At 42.3% G+C, this 18,148-nt stretch overlaps 1 protein-coding gene and 1 long non-coding RNA gene across 2 annotated transcripts in view; one reads left to right on the top strand and one right to left on the bottom strand.

The window, feature by feature from the left end:
• TET2 (tet methylcytosine dioxygenase 2) overlaps positions 1-18,148 on the bottom strand; it is a 68,627-nt gene that overhangs the window by 34,978 nt on the left and 15,501 nt on the right. The gene's annotated exons all lie outside the window — the stretch shown is intronic.
• On the top strand, positions 6,292-17,014 carry LOC309377881. Its single transcript, XR_014171759.1, has 3 exons — positions 6,292-6,741; positions 7,031-7,113; positions 16,897-17,014. It is a non-coding gene; the product is annotated as an uncharacterized lncRNA (long non-coding RNA).

Here is an 18,148-nt window from a genome sequence, read left to right as displayed (position 1 = left end):
ATGCAAAATGTCCTTTCACTGTGAGATACAAAAGCTGAAGCTTGTTAATGTTAAAGAAACCTGTGCTCTTTGAAGTCTGGAAACACTGAATCTGTTTTCAGTGAGGGACTATTCTTCCCAAGGCTCTCTTGTTAAAGGAACAAAAGGAGAGAAAAGCGCTTCCTCCTTTCTCAATGCGCTTCGGAGAATCTATTAGCTTTTGTGCAGAAGCATCAGCGACTGGCAGAAATTGCCTGCCATTTTGATTGGGCTGCATTAAGATACATTAATCGGTTGCCCACCATCTCAAACCTCCCCTGTTTTGCTCCCGTTTCCAATCATCCTCTCACTCCCATAACTCAGCTGTCAGAGATGCTTCCAGCACTTCTGCTGTTGTTGCATCTCACAGGCAAACCTCCATCCCTAGAAGAAAATAAACCCTTGTACATAATACACCAGAGATGTGAACCGGATATGGAAGACATTAAAATGGAGGGTATTGTTGTCCAGGCTGCTGCTGAACTCAAATTTTAAGAAGAAAAACGATTGCCCTGAGTCAGCTTTATGGCTTTCGTGAAAGGAAATAGTTTACACTTCCTCTGGTTTGTTTGCTTGTTCTTTCACCACTCAGGAAAGGGAGTGGGGAATCGCAGAATCATCGCATTGTAGAGTTGGAAGGACCCCTGAGGGGCATTTAGTTCAACTCCCTGCATTGCAGGAATCTAAACGAGATAATATATGACAGATGGTCATCCAATCTCTGCTTATAAACCTCCAAGGAAGTAGAGTCTACCACCTCTCTTGGGAGTCTTCCAATGTCAAGCAGCTCTCACTGGGTGGACTGCGTGGACCCCACCCGTTTGCCTCTCAAAGCTTTCACTCTCTCTTGAAATCTCTCTTCAAAGTCCCTTTCAACTTTCCCTTGTGGAACCCGATGACTATCAGTCACATGAAGGAGTTAAAAGAAAGAAACTCTCATGTTTAGGGAATTGAAACATTTATTTCACCCGCCTGTAAGTTTTCGCCAGCCAACCCTTATGATGAAGACCTATGAATCAGGAAACTTAAAAAAGCAGCTAACTCTGAATAGTCTACTATCAGCTCTGATAGGTGATAACTGTACCATTTCCAGCCCTTGTGCTTTCTTCACAGAGCGACTGTTACATTGGACAAATAGCCCTACCCCAACCCCTTAACTGCAAGGCCTGCTACTGCGGCTTCTTAGAAAACTTTATCCTCCCTTCTCCTGTTCTCCTGCTGTCACTGTGGAATTCCAGCTGCCTTCCTGCTTGAGCCCTGGCTACCATCATTGCTCCAGGTGCAGGAGAAGATGGGATTTTTTTTCCTCTCCCAAAGGGCAGATATATTAGACAGAAGCAGGGCACATTTTTGCAAAGTGAAACCGAGAAGACTTCCCCCCACCATTACTGCAGCAAGTCCAGCTGCTTGTTGGAGGGGGGGAATGAGGTGAAATTGACAAATGGTTTCTCTCCAGGAATCCATAGAACAGAATAGCTGTGTGAAAGGCTGCCTATACCTGGGGAAATGGTACAGATGTTAAATTTCACTAAAAAGTTAGATTATCTGAGGATGTGGGTGAAGGAAGCTGAACATGGAAAATCTGCAAGGTGTGTGACATCAGGCAAGCACCCCTTAAAGCTGAGCAAATAGAGAGCAGCTATTCAGTGTCAATATGCAGATAAATCCCAGATCTATTTCTCCAGGTCACCTGAGACAGATGAGAGCATGCAGGCCCGCAAAGCAGTGTCTGGATGCAGTGACGGACTGGTTGTTAGGCAATATTGAAACCAAGTGACAAGAAGATGTAAGTCCTTTGGATGGTATTCCCAAGTCTGAGAATTAGGTAATTTTCAGTCAGCACCTTTTAGCACCACATATTCCCCCTGCCTGGCAATCTGTTAATTAGTGCCAACACTTAGCCCACTTCTTAAAGAAGTTATTGTAATCATGGAGCATGGCCTAAATAAAAAGTGCTTTACCACAAATTAGAAAGTGCTCTAGAAGAAATTGAACACACACACACACACGCACATTCTGGAGGCCCGTTCACAACATGAAAGGAACGCAACCCGCAGCTGTGCATCTGCACACACGCAGATTGCAACTCGTCGCTTCTGTGCATGCACGTGTCATTTTGCACGTGTGCACATGTGCAAGCAGCAAAACCCGGAAGTAACCCTTTCCGGTACTTCCGGGTCGCCGCGGGACATAACCTGAAAGAACGTAACATGAAGCGGACATAACATGAGGTATGACGGTATATATATCAATTGACTGGAGGAAAATAGATGAAAGCAACGGCATATTCAGGTGAAGTGTCCCTTCCCAGACTGCATGGCCATACCATAACTGCTTATATGGACAGGAGACAGAGGGATATACAAACTGAAAAGAGCACTCTATCCCCAAAGAGCGAAGAGTCAGTTGCAATTCCACACACAGCAACAGCAGCATAGGAATTGTTAGCAGTGCTAGGAGCTGCCAGTCTGGAAGCTATCGTGTGCCCAAGTACTTGAGAGAAGGCGACATGACAGAAGTGCATGCAGTTATTCAGGACACAGAAAAAGTGCACAGAAAAAAGTTATTCTCCTTCATAACTCTAGAACTTGTGGAGATGCAATGAAGTACAGTGGTACCTCGGGTTACAGACGCTTCAGGTTAGAGACTCCGCTAACCCAGAAATAGTACCTTGGGTTAAGAATTTTGCTTCAGGATGAGAACAGAAATCGTGTTCCGACCGTGCAGCGGCAGCAGGAGGCCCCATTAGCTAAAGTGGTGCTTCAGGTTAAGAACAGTTTCAGGTTAAGAACGGACCTCCGGAACGAATTAAGTACTTAACCTGAGGTACCACTGTAGAATGTTGAGGGATTCAGGAAAGACAAAAACACCTCAGGACATAGTTAAAATTATGACGCAGCGATGGGCACCAATTTGGATTAGAAGTAGATTAGACAAATTCATGGAGGTAAAGCCTATGAAACCTGAATGCTGTGCTCTGGCTCCATGCCTGAGGCAGTATGCTTCTGAATACCAGGTGTTGGGAATCACAAGAGGGACATGTGCTGCTGTGCCCACGTCCTCCTTTGGGGCTTCCACAGGTTGGCCACTGTGAGAACAGGATACTGGACTAGATGTGCCACTGGCCTGATCCAGCAGGCTCTTTTTACGTTCTTATAAACTTGACAGTAATCCCTACTGAATCCAATGGGATTAATTTAAGAGAAAATATCCCTAGGAGTGTTACTTAGGGCCACCTACAAGTGGATACATTACTGAGAAAGATAAGGCATACATGTACTGCAATTTGCATGTGCAAGTGAAATGTGTTCTTGAAAATGTTGGTGTATACATGCTGTGCATTTATGTGCCCACTATTATCAGAGAAAGTCGTTTCTGAACTTTTTTTTTTTAAATGCAGAAATCACCAGATAATAATTGTTGGTTTAAAAACAGCCTGTAAGTATTTATCTTAAAGGTAAAGGGACCCCTGACCATTAGGTCCACTCGTGGCCGACTCTGGGGTTGTGGAGTTCATCTGGCTTTATTGGCCGAGGGAGCCGGTGTACAGCTTCCAGGTCATGTGGCCAGCATGACTAAGCTGCTTCTGGCGAACCAGAGCAGCGCACGGAAATGCCATTTACCTTCCCGCCGGAGTGGTACCTATTTATCTACTTGCACTTTGATGTGCTTTCGAACTGCTAGGTTGGCAGGAGCAGGGACCTGTTGCAGGGAATTGAACCGCTGACCTTCTGATCAGCAAGTCCTAGGCTCTGTGGTTTAACCCACAGCGTCACCCGCATCCCTATTTATCTTACTCAGCACCAAATCCTGTGTAAATGAACCAGACAGTTGAAAATGGAGGGGGAATTCAACCATAATACTGTGGGGGTGGGAGTAAAGAAACAGTGTTTTGTTTGACTCACGTCTGTGTGATCATCTTCCTTCTCTGAGCTAACTTTCAACCAACTGCATGACAAAGTGAGAATGTGGTTTTGCATTTCCTGTGGTTTGCTTTCTGAGCAAGATCTAAATCAAGAGGCAGTGAGTGCTGTGGTCGTTAATGCTCTAAAAAGCATGTGGATACAGCAAGGAGGCTGGAAAATAAATATCATAAGAATGGCTTGCCCATCACTTCTTGTGTCACCTGCACCTATCACCATCATTCAGTACGAATGGCTGCTTTCCCTCTCTGTCCGCTCACAGTGTGTGCTCACCTGACAATCAAATATGGGAGAACTCTGTGGCTACCTCAGTTCTGGCACTTTCATTTTTCTCTCTCACTGTTGAAGACAGAAATGGGAAGGGCGGGGAAGCAGACCACAGAGGCAGCAGCCGTAGCACACTGCTGTGTTTCTCCCAGACAGAGAATTCTCCAAAGTGTTCTTTGGCTAAACCTAGGTGGAATCTAGATACATATGGAAGTGAGAGCTGGACCATAAAGAAGGCTGATCGCTGAAGAATTGATGCTTTTGAATTCTGGTGCTGGAGGAGACTCTTGAGAGTCCCTTGGACTGCAAGAAGATCAAACCGTTTCCATTCTAAAGGAAATCAGTGCTCACTGGAAGGACAGATCCTGAAGCTGAGGCTCTAATACTTTGGCCAACTCATGAGAAGAGAATACTCCCTGGAAAAGACCCTGATGTTGTGAAAGATTGAGGGCACAAGGAGAAGGAAACGACAGAGGACGAGATGGTTGGACAGTGTTCTCGAAGCTACCAGCATGAGTTTGACCAAACTGTGGGAGGCAGTGGAAGACAGGAGTGCCTGGCGTGCTCTGGTCCATGGGGTCATGAAGAGTCGGACATGACTAAATGACTAAACAACAACAACAACAGACACATAAAAACCGCTCTGAAAATACATCGAATTTTCTATAAGGCTCATCACCGCCATCTAGTGTCACATTGCATATTGCACTTAAAACACACTTTAAACATTTTATTTGCAGCTGCATAGCTGAGTCCTTAGACTCAGTGTTCTCTGCATACAGAAACCAACAGAGGTGCCATCCTATCCTCAGCCGTCTGGATCTGCCCTGACTCTGGTCAGCTTAGCATGGGTCCTTTTCTCTGCTTTTCGTTATTAAAAAAAAAAAGTGGACTAGCACAGCTTCACCTGAACAAGCAGAATCTGAATGTGGTGTCATTTCTAAAAGGTCATCTAGGAGACAAACCTGGGATTATCAAGGGAGGCGCTTCTGTCAATCACACCCTCACAAGCACATTTGGTGGGGATGCGGGAAACGGCTGTCTTGGGAGCTGCTCCCAGATTCTGGAACTCTTTCCCTGGAGAAGCATCTTCTTTGTTGTCCTGGTGAAGATGTTCTTGCTCTGACAGGCTTAGGGGAACTGACTGCTTTCAATGAAAGCACTGGTGCCATGCTGTTTTTATTGTATTTACAGTGGACCCTCGGGTTACGTTACCTTTCGAGTTGTGAATGCGGCAAACCCAGAAGTGTATTCTTCTGGGCTTTGCCTTGCGTGCGTGTGCAGAAGTGCTCTGTACGCCTCATGCGCAGAAACGCTCTATCGCGCCGCGCACGTACGCAGAAGCGGCACCTCTACTTGCAGATTTTTGGGGGTACATACGGACCTCTGGAATGAATGACATTTGTATTTGTATATTTTAAACAAGATTTTATATATGCGTATAGTTTTCATTATATCAGTGTTTAACGGTTTTTAATTTATTGTATCTTCTATGTTTTTAGCCATTCTTGTTTTTATACGTAAGCTACTTTGAGTTCCGCAGGGAAAAAAGCAGAGTATAAATAAATGTATCATCATCACCAAATTTATCTAATAGAATAATTATAACTCCCCACTTCTGCCACCAGGACTCTGTAAAGCAGTTGAGGTACAGCTGCATTCACAGCCCGCCTGGCCACTTGTGAAGGAGGACTTTCACACAGACTTTTTAAAATATAAAATCTCAAAGTATTGTGAAGATGTGGAGAACTGAACTTAAGTTTGGAAAAATGAAAAATCAAGGGAAACTGAAATCAACAGATTCGCCCAAACCTACTCATAGTTTGGCAATATTGGGGTATCTGAAAATAGATGCTTGCTCTTTTGTCTTGATGTACAGGATACACAGAAGTGTGTGTTTTAATAAAGGACACAACACAGAATATAAATGTTTGGAGTGATTAATTTGCTGTCCTGCAAGTACTGTTGGACTACTATGGACTGATGAGAGTTCAGTAACAACCTTTAGAGATTAGTTACCTTCAAGGTAAATGGTAATATTCACAGGTTCCCCCCCAAAAAAAACACACACGAAAGTATTCCGATCATAGAAGATATTTTGGCAGTTGCTTTAGTAAAAACGTGGATAATAATTCATTACCGTGAGAGGAATGTTGGCCAATGAAACCACCCTATGAACGCTCAATTGGAAGTGCATCAGGTACAGATCTAGATTTGCCTGACTTGGACCAGCCGTTGAAACACAATTCCGTTTGTAATTGATGCACAAGTTTCTTCAAAATCAGATAAGCCTGACAGCAGGCTAATTTATTAAACAGTGGCTTGGACAAAGAAGCCTGCCAGGTTCAAGTAAGGACAGAGAAAAGTATGTGTCGTGACTAAAATGATAAATGAGGTCATGTGTTATCAAGAGGGAGGTCAGCAGTTGCATAAATCAATCCTTGGAAGCATCGACTCATGAAGTATCTTTTTTGTTGCAAGTCTCCAATTCCTGCAAAAGGAAACGCAGGCGTTCCAAGCTGCCCGAAAGCAGGTCAGTTTATCTGCCCGTCTAGCCCAGTATTAATTGTTGTGACTGGCAGAGGCTCATGTTTCCCCATAACCTGCTACCTTTAGCTGAAGATGTCACAAGTGACCATGACAAGCACGAAAAGCTTGCCACTGAGCTATGGCTCCTTGCCCTAAAACATATTTCGGAAACTATTAGTCTCCTGCACATTTACAAAAAAAACCAGGGGTGGCTCAACATGTTTTTGCCCAAACAGTACACTATATGAAGTTTATATTGAAATTAAAAGTTAAGATTAATGCTCTCATTTCAGTATCCATTCAGTGATGCCACCAGAGTGCTGTTTGGGGAAGAGGTCCAGGGCTCTGCAGCAGAACTGGCTTACCATAATTTGAAGTAAGTGAAATAAAATACACCACCATCTCCCTTCCACACACAGGCAGAAGAGGAGGGAGAACATTTCTGCTTGTTTATTTTCTTAAACTCTACAGTTTCACACTGGCATTTCCAATGCTTGTTTTTGTCCTCCAATAGGCTTTAAAACTTGTGGCTGTCTTAAATGTTGCCTATGAAGTTGTGATGAATACTGTTGCTGCTGCTGCTGCTGCTGTTGTAGTAGTAAAAGCAGAGCATCATAGGATTAAAAATAAAATAATAATAATGAAACTTTTAACTTTTGAAAAAAAACAACCACCTGATAATGCTTTTTAACAAAAAGAATTAGAATGCTTCAGTGCCCTGGGGGCAACATTTTTTTGAAATTCTCACTTTTTGCAAAGCTCATGGACCTAGAGAAACATAGGGAAAACATAGAGCTATTAAGTTCATAAAAACACGATGCTTTGCGGATCCCCGATCTACATAGCTGTCAACGTTTCCCCTTTTTTAAGGGAAATTCCCTTATTCCGAATAGGATTCCACGCAAGAAGAGGGAAAAGTTGACAGCTATGCCGATCGAACTGGTGGAGTTAACATCACAAGTCAGCCTGGAAGTGTGGGAAAGACTCTTCAGTCACAATTCACTTGATTATTGAGCCCCCATACAGAGCTCAGTAAAGGCGAGTCTTACTCATCTCTGAGTACAATTTTAACAGATTCAGCTGTGCTTTCAGTGGTTTGGATATTTCCTTTAAAGTTGCTTTAATTGAATAGTTCTGCTTTTCTAAGCAGCACATCACAAATATTAATGTGATTTTTCTTTTCATTCCAAAAGGTGGACATTTTACTCTTTTTAATTGGTAATTGAGATTCATGAGCCAACTTTCCATTGAGGACAAAATTGGTATTCTTAGGATATCTGTGAATATTCTTGCCTCATATTAGTTGTTCCCTGAAGTGATAAGTGATGCAAAAGGAGTCAGAAAAAGCTTTTTAACTGTGACTTACGAACAAACTTCTAGATAGGGCACTCACATCATGTAAGTTGTTTTATTATTTCATGAAAAAACACTGCCAGAAAATGAGTGCAGGAAATATTAAGAGTCCCAAATAATACTCCATCGGATTCCTCATCTGTTGCAGTGAAAACAACAACCACGACTACCTTTTTTGAATTTGTCCCAAATAATTTAGATTCTGGCATTTAGCTCAAGTCATCTGTAAAAAATCTTCACTGGCCTTAAGCAATAAGAACATATCCGCCCTGCCCCCCCCCCGTGTGTATATGTGTGTGTGTGTGTGTGTGTGTGTGTGTGTGTCTTGTTGATATTCTTCCTTCAAGCATGACTTGAGACTAACAAGCCATTCCCACTGAAACTAGGTGTTCTTGCCTTTCTGCACCCAGTGGATTTTGGATTAAGCTATCTTGTGCAACAACAACTGTGTTTCTAACAATGAGCAGGACTCAAAGCAATTCAGAAAGCTAGATAAAGTCATTAAGGTGGAGCTACGATTGTCAAGTAATTCAGTAAACCTGACTGGAAGAAGGTTTATAGCAAATTTAAAAAAAATGTTTCTTAACGCAATTCACACTTCTAGCATTCATTGCCACAAAATACGTTGATTCTCACTATCTTCAATGGCTTTTTGAGAGAAAAAGACCAAATCTATGACATCTTAAAATAAAAATACTAATAAATAATAAAAACAATTATGACTTGCATCAGTGTATACAGTGGTACCTCGGGCTACAGACGCTTCAGGGTACAGGCTCCACTAACCCAGAAACAGTACCTCAGGTTAAGAACTTTGCTTCAGGATAAGAACAGAAATCGTGCTCCGGCGGCGCGGTGGCGGCAGGAGGCCCCATTAGCTAAAATGGTGTTTCAGATTAAGAACAGTTTCAGGTTAAGAACAGACCTCCAGAACGAATTAAGTTCTTAACCTGAGGTACCACTGTAATTCAATGTACCAGTGTAAAAAGGTGCAAGAAAATTCAAATCCATATGCTTCATTGAAAATAATAATAATTAAAATTTCTACACCGTCCTCCTGGTAGATCAAGGAGTTCTAGAAATAAAGTAGATTCTGCAAGCCTGTTCCTCTGTAAGCTGATTCAATGGAATTCCTATAGCAAATGCTCCAATTCTAATGTGTGAACATCCAGACTAAGTTTCCCTGCTAGCTGCAGTTAAATCGGGTTGGGAGGCAGCACATGTGGGATGTCATGCATGCACAAAGGCTCCCCCAATGTTGGGAGCAACTCGGTGCATCTGCCGACAGCCCCAAGAGCCCTCCCTCCACCTTCCCAAATGGAGAGGAGGCAGGAGGGCTCCAGCATTCTGTCAGAGCCTGGGCACCTCCTTCCCAAAGCTCAGGAAGCTTCTGTCTGACTTAGGGAGACGTGATGCGTACACATGCAAGATCAAGATGTCACAAGTACAACATCATCCCGCCCCCCCCCCATCACCCTTACAAGCTGGTGCCTGTGGCCCTAACTGTTCTCCTGCCAAAAATTTCACCCCATGCCACTGCTCTCAATCCACATGAAAATCTAACATTGATGCTTCTGCAGTACAGTGAACTTGACCACAGTTCAGCCTTGATTGCAGCATTGTGGTGAGGTTAAGGTGGGATAAATTGGTGGTTAGCACAGAATCTAGGGGTGGGGAAGCCTACTATTCTTCTGACAAGATGGAGTTGGTCAAAAGCAGGGCTGGTGATTGATGTGGCCTGAAGCTCCAAGCACAGCCAGAAAGCCACAAGTATATAGAAGTGAGAAAGCCACCTTAGCCAAGGAGCTCTTTATACACACCATCTACACTGCATGACCCTGTGGTCACAAGGGGTGCTATTGTTAGCCTACTCTCCCCACCACAGTCTCTCACTGGTGCAGATAAGCACGGATCCAGTTCACAAGTGGTCTCTTGCAAACCCCGGACATGTCTTCCAAGCCACGTTAGTGACACCAAATGAAACAAACAAGCCACAACTGATTTCCCGAAGTCTCAGAGTCTGAAACTGCTTTCAAACATGTGCTGCCTAGCCCAATATAATCACCTTCATTCATCAAGATCACAGCAAGCAAGTTTTAAGGTAATCTCCAGGAAAGCACAAACTGTTCATGAAGCCGTTTGCCCCCGGTGCAGTTGTGTCAGACAGTTGTGCCAGACAGCATCCTGTAGATATACAATGAGTGTAATGATTTCTTTGGTGCTGGCACTAAAATGTCATAGTCTTTTTTTTTATAAAAAAAAACCAACCAATATGTGCAGCACTGCATGGGCTTTGTTTAATTACCTGCTTTCCCACTTCGTTCACACCCTGTGTCGCGTAAAGATAATTGTGCCAATGAAAATATGCAAGGCCTGGGAGCAAGCATGTAAATTCTTAAGTGAAAGGCAAACCTCCTTTTGCTTAGTCTTCATTCAAAGATGTGCTGTAAAGTCATGAGAGCTGTGAATTAGATCTATACTGCTTCTTCCAGTACATGTGTAAGAATGACTGGTGTCTTAAAAAGCAATGATTATTATCCCTTCCTCCAGTTTCTCAGGATTTCATTGTTGTTGTTTAGTCATTTAGTCATGTCCGACTCTTCGTGACCCCATGGACCAGAGCACGCCAGGCACTCCTGTCTTCCACTGCCTCCCGCAGTTTGGTCAAATTCATGCTGGTAGCTTCGAGAACACTGTCCAACCATCTTGTCCTCTGTCGTCCCCTTCTCCTTGTGCCCTCCATCTTTCCCAACATCAGGGTCTTTTCCAGGGAGTTGGTAGGATAGTAAATGCTAGCAGATGCCCTTGTATCCTAGCCACCAATCCTAGTTCCTGAAGACTGAATTTGCTAGGAAGTTCTGTCTGTGACCCATCTTTTGGGAAACAATGGGATATTGTGTTCCAGATCCAAATCTTGAAACAAACCTGCAAGTACAGTAGTTTCTCTCTTTCCCCAGAAAACAGTAGCCATGGTCAACTGCAGTATCTACATTACCAATGTTCTCCTGCCCCTACTGAAGATTCAATTATACAGCCCATAATGCATGTACCACCAACATACCATATAATGGTTTGAGGTTTCTTCATACTAAGAGTCATGGATTTCCCACACAATAACAACAGATGAGCCGTTTCATATACACCTATCTCACACCTCCAGTGATCTCAGTCTGTAAGACAGCAATTAATTCTGCAAATGTGTGCATCTTGATCATGGATCTGAAGTAAGCTGGTGTCTGTCAGCAGATACAAGGCTGCAGACAGAGTAATCAGGTCAAATTGAATGCAACAGTCAGACTAGTAGCAAGCAACAGCAGAGGCAAGTCAGCAATCCCTGTCCCTTCCCTACCATAGTAATAATTTGCACCCGTGCTATAGTAAGTTTCTATGCAGAAGACCGTGTTCCATAACCTTCCAAAAAAAGTATAAGATGTCAAATGTCCCCCTCTTCATGTTAGCCCTGACTGGGTGTTCAGTTCACTTGGGTGAAGACTAAAACATGAATGACAGCGAGGACATGGTGGCCTCCAGGTTCTAAGGACTTAACTATAGAGCTGCAAATATAACGTTTTAACTGTGTTTTAAGTGCATTATACAAATGTGACACTAGATGGTGATGGTGAACGAATGACACACACACACAAGTGCATTTTTTAAAAATGTATTTTCACAGCATTTTTCATATATATGTAAATTCCACCTAAATCACTTTAGGAACCTCCAAAAGTACAGAAATCTCCTTGCTTCAGAATGCTGCCCTGCAACTCACAGAAGGCTGTCAAAGACTAAAAAATAAATAAACGCTCTGAATATGCTCTGCAAAAAAACATTGTAAAGCTCACAATTGAAAATATCACTGAGTTGCGATTTCATCTCTACAGCGCCATTTGGTGCCACAGTGTTATAACACATTGATAATGCTGTATTTTGACTAACGTAGCTGAGTCGAAGGAGAAAAACACAAACTGGGGGAGACGGGAATTGTCAGCATGCTGCTTCATGCGGTTGTCTTCATGTAAAATATGAACTGAACCCCCAAACAGGACTACTGTATACAAGATTAAATGGAATACAGTTATTGGACGTGCTGTTTGTCATACTTAAACACGAGAAGTTATGGGTGCACATAAACTAAACCTGAACACTCATATTTACTGCAAGGATTGCCAACATGATTTGTGGCCCGTTAATAGGCAGTACTACTTGCTACGGAAGTGCCCCCACATCTTCTAACATAATCCCTAGAACCCAGAGAGTATATATACACCAGCACTGAATTGTTTGACTTGCAGTCCTAAGGTTTCCTGGAGAGGTCTTTCCTAGTCTTGGCATTTGAGCAGCAAGAGGAGCCAAGGATTAAACCGGAGATCTTCTGCATGCAAAACATATGTTCTTCCAGCCAGCCCCTTTGCTGTGTTTGTAGGGCATGACAACAACAGGAAGAATGGATATACTGCTCTTTCCTTCATCTCTCGGATGTAGGAATGTGTATGCATGTGAAGAATTTGTCCAGCTATTATACAGTAATGCATCAGCAGCAGAACAGAGCTTTCTTTAGAATATCAATCTTACCTCCATGCATACTCCATGTAGCTTCAAGGAAATCCTTAGCAAACCACAGAAAAATCAACTGTCCAGCTCAAGCAGAACGCACTTAAAATAAAAGCTTCCATTCAGGTGGGCATGTTATCTTTTTATTCTCTCTTATACCACCTCTCTGAGCATCTGCTTCAAGAGCCTTTCAGCTGTTTAGTAAGGAGACCACACATTGCACAAACCACAGCATTCACAGCACAGTTTCCATAGTAACCATCTTATTAAAGCAGCCATCTGCTTTAAATATTAAACTTCATAAGACCATCATGGCTTTAAAACAATATCACATGTTCATGAAATATTAAAACGGGGAACAAAGGGCTGCAAAGAAGAACTTCTCCTGATTTTATTTTATTTTAAAGTCTGATGGATTATCCTGGAGTTTGTTCTGACTCTTTAGAAACATAAATGTGTAAATGTGTAACAAATCCATAAATATACCTACTGCAAAAGCAGTCTCTCTCTCTCTCTCTCTCTCTCTCTCTCTCTCTCTCTCTCTCTCTCTGACTATTATTTTAGCATATTCACAGAGCAAGCAAACAAAAACTACATAAGTAGGGACTTTCCGAGATGTTTTTTTTTAAAGCAAATTTAAACATATTTCATTTTAATAATCATTCATTCTTTATCACTTTTTAAGTACCAGATCTCGTGAGCATTGCAAAAGAAGTGTTTGAGACAATGGGGAACAAGATAGGTGTTCCTCTCCTGCACTGTTACATAATGAATAATTTTAAAGGTCTCATATTGTGCACAATCAATTTACAGTACTAGGAGATCATCTGTGAAGGATAGAATTACAACACAATGTCAAGTCTTCTTTCCAAATAAAGTATGAGGTCTGGAACCTTTAAATACTTTATCAGCAGCAATTCAAATTCAAATAGCAACCTGCTTTACTTAATGGTGACTTCAAGTTTAGATTTTATTATCATTTATTGAATTTATATACCATCCTATACTTGGAGGTCTCAGGACGGTTCACAGAAAAGATCAACATAAAAACCACAATATATATAATCAAAAGAGCCACATTTTAAAGGGGCATAGGATGTCTATCAGATCAACCAAAGGTCTGGTTAAAAAGGAACGTTTTTTGCCTGGCACCTAAAGGTGTATAATGAAGTTGCCAGGTGAACTTCCCTGGGGAGAGTATTCCACAAACACGGGACCACCGCAGAGAAGGCCTGTTCTCCTGTTGCCACCCTCCTGACCTCTTCAGGAGGAGGTACATGAAGAAGGGCCTCAGAAGATGACCTCAGGGTCTGGACAGGTTCATATGGGAAGAGGCGGTCCTTGAGGTATTGCAGTCCTGAGCAGTTTTATTTCACTGCATTTTGTCTTCTCTATTTAAATGCAGTCATTTTGTTCAGTGACATTTCATACTGTTTAGTTATTGGAGGAGTACTACCAAGTTTTGTTTTGTTTTTTAAATACCCATAGAAGCAACAAAGGTCCATATAGTAAAAGCTAGGGTTTTCCCGGTAGTGATGTATGGAAGTGAAAGCTGGACCATAAAGAAGGCTGATCGTCGAAGAATTGATGCTTTTGAATTATGGTGCTGGAGGAGACTCTTGAGAGTCCCATGGACTGCAAGAAGATCAAACCTCTCCATTCTGAAGGAAATCAGCCCTGAGTGCTCACCGGAAGGACAGCTCGTGAAGCTGAGGCTCCAATACTTTGGCCACCTCATGAGAAGAGAAGACTCCTTGGAAAAGACCCTGATGTTGAGAAAGATGGAGAAGGGGACGACAGAGGACGAGATGGTTGGACAGTGTTCTTGAAGCCACCAGCATGAGTTTGACCAAACTGCGGGAGGCAGTGGAAGACAGGAGTGCCTGGCGTGCTCTGGTCCATGGGGTCACGAAGAGTCGGACATGACTAAACGACTAAACAACAACAGCAAGAAGCAGTGAGTGATTTCTGCCCTAGCCCCCAGGAAGTAATGGCATAAGCAACGGGACGTGTCCTACACACAGTGTTTATCAAAGTCCAGCAAAAGGGTTCCTTTTTCAGTTTTCCTTCTTTTCTGCTCCATTGCTGTTCTCCCCCTTTTTTTCTTTTGAAGTAAGGTTATCTAAGGCAATACATTCTTTTCAGATAGTCAGATGCACCACTTCTTGAGGACTACTCCGGAGTCATTCAGCAGTGAAGAACTTCAGAAATAAGAGGTTTGCAACTCAAGACTGCTGTATTCCAAAAAGGAATCCTCTCTTCCTCTTGAACTCAATCTCTGTTTGAAGCACAGGAACTTTTGCTCGCATCAGTCAAGCAACTCAGAGGCCTATGGGCCACTGCTGTGTCCTGCCATGCCTTGATGCACTTTCAAGCAACATTCTTCCACAGATACAAAATTACAAAGTAGTCTCTCAGTTCTGCCCTCAAATACCTAAGATCCACTTCTTCAAAAGCAAAGGCGGAAGAATAATTCAGCTCTTAGGTGCGGCTTCTGCTAAACCAGCTATTCAGGATTTCTCTTTCTTCTACTGTTTAGATGACAAACCCATGACAGCGTCTGTATTTATTCTGAGATATTAATCTAAACTGACACATCGTGCTTGCCTTCCGGCAGAAACCTCTTTCCCAATGTCCTGCACATCTATCAATCCTATTCTCTAAAAATTAAGCTCTGCAGAATCCCCAACAATCTCCAAAGCACTCTGGCAGCTAAGTGCAAGGGCCAAAGTCTTCATGAGCATTCATTTATACTTATTATTATTATTATTATAGCCGCCTCACATTGTTAATCAGGCTTTGCAATAATGATAATACTGGTGAAATAATAACAAGTGGCCTGTAACACTTCAAGCAAGGACTCCCATGCTTCCTTGATTCTCTGTTCTAAAGCACCGCACAGAGAAAACAAGTTGCCATACCTAGCCTTCTCCCTGAAAAATGCTACTCTTCTACATGTAGAGAATATCCTTCCCTATGCAGAAACAGCCATCCAGTCAACCTGCAGATTGTATCTCAAGTCACAACACACAGACATATATTTACTCACAGAAATATGTTTACCGTCTCATCTCAAAACAGCATGCATTTCTTTTGCAGTACTTTTGCGATAAGAACTGTCAGGAACTATATCTTGTTAACCACAGTGTTTCCCAATTGGCAAACTATTGTAGACTTCCTGTTTTTTCAAAAGTCAAGCCATGGACCCTCTACTTTCGAAAATGTTGATATCTTGGTGGCAGTTTTGGTTATGTGAATGCTGCATGTCCCAGCACAAAACTGGGTTGTATGTCTTCCAGAGCCATGAGAGCCATGTGAGAGCACAGTGGTCCCTAAACACATATTTTTGGGCGCCATGATCTCCCATGAGATGCGCATCTGGCCACAACCTCACACATTTCTGGGCACTGTGCTCTCACGTGAGAGCATGCTCTCTGAAAAATGGGGTGTGACAGACAGTTGATGGGTATGTGTCACAGACCCCCTGGGTGGGTTACAGACCCCCCCCCCGGGGTCCACAGACCCACCATTGGGGACTGCTGTCTTAGTAGATTCACAGCACAATCCTAACCATTTCTATTCAGGAGTAGGTCCTATTGAATTCAATTAGGTTTACACCCAGTTAAGTGGGGTTAGGACTGCAGCCTTACCATTCCAAAAACTTGTGGAAACCATTGAGATTCTGGACATTATATGTAATTTTAGCATGCAATGTTAATACATGTTTTTGACAGAATAATGCAATAGCAGGGTTGGAAGGGACACCTGTTGGAAATCCAACTCCCTAAAGTGCACAAATCCTGCCCACAGCTCGAAACACATACCTTCTGGTTAACGGCCAGACCCACTGTCCCACTGCTAAATTGTTTTAAAATTACTGGTTTTATGGTGTGTGTGTGGTTTTTTTTTTAATGTAACTTGCTTTTAATGTTTGTTTTTATATGGCTTTTGTAAAGTGCTTGGAGTTTTTCTCCCTCGAGTAAGCAGTATATAAATTTAATAAATAAATAATTTTAATAAAGAAAAAGAAAAGAAAAGAATATGGTGCCCCTTCAGGCAATCATGTTGTCTGACCATGGCAGTCAGAACTGTAGTACCTAACATAAGACAGGGATGGGGTGGGGGATAGAATGGTAATTGGGTACATTCATATGTCTTGAACTGAAATCTGTCATTTACATGAAGATGTTGTTTTCAGGTTGTTTGAGTCAAAGTTAAAGCTAAAGGTTTGGGTTTTTGTTTTTTTAAAAAAAAGATTTAGAGATCCATACCCTGGGAGAAGTACTTCAGGAGTTTCTTCACACACGTGACTGGATTACAGTGGTACCTTGGGTTACAGACACTTCAGATTACAAACCCTTCAGGTTATAGACCTGGAAGTAGTACCTCGGGTTAAGAACAGGATGAGAACAGAAATTGCACAGCAGCGACAGGGCAGCAGTGGGAGGCCCCATTAGCTAATGTGGTACCTCAGGTTAAGAACAGTTTTAGGTTAAGAACGGACCTCCAGAACGAATTAAGTTCTTAACCTGAGGTACCACTGTATGTGGAAAACACTTTGAGAAGGATGCCATTCTTTCACAGAACTGAATTCTGTATGCCAGTTAATGCCAAAATGTAAAGCTGTATGTGTCTCCTCAGAAGTAAGACTCATTCAGTTCAATGGGGCTTGCTCTCAGTTAAGTGTGCAGGGAACTGCAGCCATGGAATTTCAATTCTGTGCAATGGCTTGTTGATGGTTTTATTCCTCCAGTCTCTTTCTTAAGAAAACTTCAAAACAGTGTATTTTTATAAGGGTTTGGCTCTGGTTTTAGTCAGAGTGTATTTTTAAAAAGAGTGTAGTGAGCAGAGTACAGCATTTAAAATTAGCTAAATGCCATGGGGTGGCAATAATTAAACTGCCACTTGTTATCTGATATCTTTGAAACAAGAACTGAAGCACATTAGCAGCCAACTCAGTTTCAGGAGGTGAACTAAAAAGATGCAGCACAGATTTGACTGGCAGTTCCAATGCCTGTATAAATCTAGAGAATCTGAACAAAACAAATCTGGAAAAAAGAAAAGATAGGTAACGAGAAGCAATTTCTGACAACAGAGCCACAGTTGTTCCCAAATTAAAAAAAATAATCATGCTTTGCTTACATCCCAGAGTCTTACTTTTATGGCTTGTTAAGAGTAAAGACTGTCAAGATGTGGTATAATTAACAATTGCCCACTCTCAAGAGTGTCTCTGGGAGTGTCTTGCATTGGACATGCAACCTTCTGGTGATTCATGTAATCACCCAATGGGAAGCCTCCCAGCCTCCCTTGTGCTCAGTGAGTGATCATCATTGATGAAATGAGGAGGGGGAGAATTATGTAGGCCACCTTAAGCTCCTTGGAGAAAAAAATGGGATAAAAATGTAGTAGATAACAAAGCAATAAAATCCGTTCATTCATCAAGGGACATGAGAAGTTCGATCATGGGCATCATCAATTTAAGGATTCTATATGTATCACATTCTTAA

This window comes from Podarcis melisellensis (genome assembly GCF_964234715.1).
Source record: "Podarcis melisellensis genome assembly, chromosome: 9".
Classification (NCBI taxonomy): Eukaryota; Metazoa; Chordata; class Lepidosauria; order Squamata; family Lacertidae; genus Podarcis; species Podarcis melisellensis.
The sequence above is the reverse complement of the archived record's forward strand: the minus strand, read 5'-3'. Positions and strand labels throughout refer to the sequence as shown.